This window comes from Orcinus orca, chromosome 19, assembly GCF_937001465.1.
Source record: "Orcinus orca chromosome 19, mOrcOrc1.1, whole genome shotgun sequence".
In the NCBI taxonomy this organism is placed as follows: Eukaryota; Metazoa; Chordata; class Mammalia; order Artiodactyla; family Delphinidae; genus Orcinus; species Orcinus orca.
In genome coordinates, this window is record NC_064577.1 from 43,131,213 (window position 1) to 43,136,086 (window position 4,874).

Genomic DNA, 4,874 nt, shown 5'->3' on the forward strand with positions numbered 1-4,874 from the left:
TGCTCACCCCTCGGTGTGCGGGGGTCTTTTTGGGTGGCCGCTCGAGGGCTCTTCCCTCGGAGGCCTGTCTGGAGGGTAGACAGTGTTACACGCAGACATTTGTTCATTCAACAAATATTTATTGAATGCTTACTATGTGCAGTCGTTGAGATAGAGCAGTGAACAAACGGGTGTTCCTGCCCTCGGGGAGCTTCCGGTCCAGCTCACAGGCACGCACGCACGCACAGGGACTCAGACTCCTCAGAAGCACGCCGAGGCACCCACAGACACACAGACTCACTCTTAGCTTCATCCAGCCACACTACCCTACCCTCCCAGAGGGGCACACCCCAGGTCCAGCCATTCAGGCGCGCTTAGAGACCCACGCGAGTTAGAGAGCCACTACTGCGGAAGTGCTCACGAACAACACATTTACACTTGAGCTCGATACATGTACACAAACACAAAACATAGACTCACACACAGCACCCCAAAGTATTAAAGTCCCTGAAATTGGGTCTGGGGAAGAAGTGAGGGGGCGTCGTCAACCCGAAGGCTTCATCCCCAAGGCCGGTGTGGGCAAGGGGGACGAAACCTGACCCCCCTACTTCCTAAAGGGGGGTGGACACCCGCAGGGACCAAAGGTCACACTCCCGCAGAGTAAGACGGGGTGGCGGAGGGGAGAAGCAGCCCTGGGGGCTTCAGCGACACTTCAAAGGCGTCGGGGCCGGGAACGCTTCCTGCGGGGGAGGGGCTGACCGAGAGGAGGGGGGAAAACCGGCCGGAGGACTGAGGCGTGGAAGAGGCTACCCCCACTTCGGCGCAGGCCCCCCTGGCCGACTCTTCCGCCGGGTCCGCCTCCTTTTCACCAGCACCTGTTCAACCGGAACATCAAGGGGCCGGGGCCCGCCACCACCCCTCCCTTCGCGTCTATTTAGTACCTTTCATCCGCGAAGGGGGGTGAATTCCCACCCAGGAGGGGGGAGTAGGGCGGGGGAGAACTTGTCCTTGACCTGGTCTGTGGCATCAGGGATTTACTCCCTTAATCCCGACGAGACTGGAGTTTGGGGAGGTCGGGGAAGCTAAGTTCTAGGCTGCAGTCCCCAACTCCCCTTGCTCCTGTAGGGACACAAGAATCCGGAGGGCCGCCAGGTCGTAGAGGCTCTGTATAAACTGGCTGGGCCGGGGGTGGGGGAGGCCTGTCTCTGCCGCTTCCGTGCCTGGGGTAGGGGGCCGAGAAGCAGGGCATTGCTGGGGGCCGGTCCGAGGGCCAGGATCCCCGTAAGGACTGCCACGCGCCGGCAACTTGGTCTGCTTTGTGAACTTCGCTCATACGAAAAGTTAAACAAGACACAGACGAGAAGTCTCACTTAGGAGTTTCTAACGAATAACCTTTACTGACAAGAGTAAAACATCAAGGAAATTAAACGCAAACATGTCAGCCCTAGCCATGCGCCAGTTTTGGAATATTTGCTTTCGCGACCGACCTTGGCCGAGGTGACCGACCGTAGTTTCGGGTTTCGCTGGACGAGGGTCACTCGAAGACCCGTCCGTCCCTCCGTCCAGGAGTGGGCGACTTGCGGACAAGGGCAGAGGAACTTTTGTTCGGGTTCTCACCGCGTACAGGTGTACCGCCCGAAGCTTCTGGGATGGACGGGTAGCTATACCTGTGCGTTTAGTTAAGTGTACTAGGAACATTGTTTCGTTTAAGCCACCCACAACCGTTTGGGGTGTATGTTAATATCCTCCATTTTATTGATGGAGCAACTCAGGTCCGGGCAAGTGAAGTGACTTGCCCAAACCTACACTGTCTGAAACCGGCAGAGCGGGGATTTGAACCCAGTCTGTCCTCCGCTAGGGCTGGGGCTCCGCCACCACGTGTTCGCTGAATGCCTGCGTCGAACTGGGATGTCCGCCCATCGCAAGTGTTCCCTTCCGAGGTCTGGGGAAACCCGGTGCCCCGCAGGCTGGGCTGGATTCGCAGGGGTACTCCCAGGGCTGAGCTGTCAAGCTCCTTCTCCATCTTCCAACACCTTCCTGAGCACCTACTATGTGCCGATCCACGAAAAACAAGCAAGAGCAGGACTCGGCCAATAAGTGGTTCAAGTTCATCGCGCTCTCCTTGGTGTAACGGAGCACTGATCTGGGGTGTCAGGCTGATCCTGGCTGTGCAGTTTTCGGCGGGTGACTTCACCTCTCAGAGGCTCAGCTTGTCCCTCTTAAATGGGGCGTTAACCCCCTCCAGCAAGGGCTGCAGTGAAGATCTAACGAAAACCCTTTTGTAAAGCACTAGGGCACACAGTAGGCGCTCAACCCCTGCTCGTCCCCTCTCCGCCCCTCTAAGCGTGCCAGGGCAGCGCCTTCCCGCTCCCGCTTCCCGCCTCCGGCACGCTCGCCCGCCTTGCGCGTCCCGCGGCTAAGGGACTGGGGCAGAGAGGACCAAACAGAAAATTATTTCCGCCCGCTCGGCCCGCCCCGCCCCGCCCCGCCCGTCCCCGGAGCCAGAAGGGGATTGTGGGGCCGCCGCGGCCGCCGCCGGAGCGGAGCGGGGCGGAAGCGCGCATCGCGCTGCTGCTCGGGCCCGACCGCGCCGGCCCCCGCACCTCCCGGCCCGGGACTGTGGGCTGTGGTCTGGGTGGTCCCGGGATCCGAGGCGGCTGCCGCCGATCGCATTTCCACGAAACCTTGCTCACTGGTTCCCGGAACTGAGCGGGGGAGGCTGAAGAGTGTTGAGGTTTCGCTTCTGCTAGCTGGCCGGGCGCTTCGCCGGCCCCGGGGGCGCGCCCTCCGCATTAGAAAGCCCCGGGCTCCGGTAAAGGACTACGCCGGCGCCCGCGAGTTTGCATTTTATTTGCGTCTCGTTTGCATATCACTTTCTCCCCCGAAAGCAAAGATTCTGACCTTGGGGGAGTTCAGAGAGGTTAAGTTACTTTCCCGAGGTAGCCCAGCCAGTAAGAGGCTTCAGGTGGTTTACCTGCCGGCTGGGAGAGTCTGGCATGGCCAAGTGGAAAGCGCGGGCACTAGAGTCAGAAAGACCTAGGTTTGATACCCAGCCTACTCATTTACTGGCTTTGACCATGGATTAGTAATGCCTTATCAGGGACCCTCAATTTCCCCATCTCAGAATGTGGACGTAGTACCACCTTCAGGGTTGATGTGAGCAGTGACACTGTCAGGTACCTGGTACAGCGGGAGGGGTGGTTTCCCCGTCAAAGGTTATGACTCTGCAGTGGTCTCTACAGTAGGCTTGGTTGGGGTGCGAGGGTGGGTGAACAGGTTCTTTCCTAAGTCAGACATCCTGTGCAAGAGGGATAGAGGCTCGATTTAAAGAGGAACTGGTGGGAGTGAGGGGATTCCCCCAAGCATTAGGAGGCCCGTCGTCATGATTATTGTAAATAGTGACTCTGCCCCGGTGGGATTTTTGGCTTTTCAGGTCCTTCTACAGGAAGAGCACAGTGCTTAGTGTCAAATTAGCTAGCAGTGTAACACAGAGTCTCACTGCCTCTGTTTGCCAATCTGGAGAATGGAGATAATTGGATCCCCTCCTCCATTTGGCAACTCCAGCCAGCCAAGCTTCCAGCAGGTGTTTTAAGAGCTGTGACTGAGCCCACATGGTCCCTTTGACCATGTTAGGACATAAGGGACTTCCTTTAGGGAGTTAAAATGGGTAGGAAGGGAAGAGGTCCATGGGGTGAGGTAGCCATCTGCCCAAACTTTTTCCAGAGCTACTTGGAATCAAGTCCCAGCCCTGCCCCTAACCAGCTGTGTGACCTTGGGCAAAGCAGTTGCCCTCTCTGGCATTTGGTTGGGTGACTGGATCTTGAAAATCCCCTTGGAGTTAACATTCTGTGGTTGATGATTTTGCTCTTGGGGAAATTTCCAGGCTGAGGGATGACAGATGAATAGCACATTCGCCCTGCTGTGTTCTTCTTTTCCACTAGTTCCTCCTGAAGTCTAATCATCCCTCCTGTTATAGTTGCCATCAGGACAGAATTGCAAAAAGCTGTATTATTCCATCTTTCAGCAAACACTTCATTGAATCATCATGGGTAGGCCATAGGAGATACACAGATAGTCCCTGGGATGGTGGGAATGACAGATCTATAGAGAAATGACTTCAAGATCGTAAGGGCTGTGACAGTGCTAAGAAGAGTGCTGACACTGGCAGGAAGGAAGTAACCATGTTTACGGGATCAGGGATAGCCTGAGCTGGGACCAGATGAGTGAAGGAGGGTTTGCAGGCAGATAAGGGGCAGTAGAGCTTTCCAGGCAGGGGGGACAGCTTGTTCAAAGGCACAGAGGTAGGAACCAGCAAAGTGTGTATCGATGTTGTACACTGTGGACACCCCATGATGGTATGTGTAGTAGGAGAACAGGAGGGAGGGTGAGAGGGATGACCAAAAACCAGATTAAGGGGACCTACGATATTTTGCTAAGAAGTTTGGATTTAATCCTGAGGGCAGTGGGGAGCCAGTAAGGGCTTTTAAGTAAGCGGTGCATAGCCTTATTTGCACACTGGTTGTCAAGTCTGGGATTGGTTAGGGTGGGGGGATTCTAGATTAGTAGGACAGCAATTCTCAACCTTTAAAGTGCATGTGAATCCCCTGAGAGTCTTGTTAAAATGCAGGGTGTGATTCAGTAGGTCTGGGGTGGCGGTCTGAGACCCAGCATTTTTAGAAACTCCCAGGTGATGCTGTGTTGCTGCTCCAAAGAGCACACTTGAATAGCAAGTGGTAGGAGACTTGTTAGGGCCCAGCTGAGAGATGAGGGTTTGACTCTGGCAGAAGCAGAGGGGATGAGAGAAGGGCAGGCTATGAGGATGTAAAGAAGTGGGATGTTAAGACCACGACAGGGACTGTTTTGTAAGGCAAGATCGGGAGGATGCCTCCCAGAGG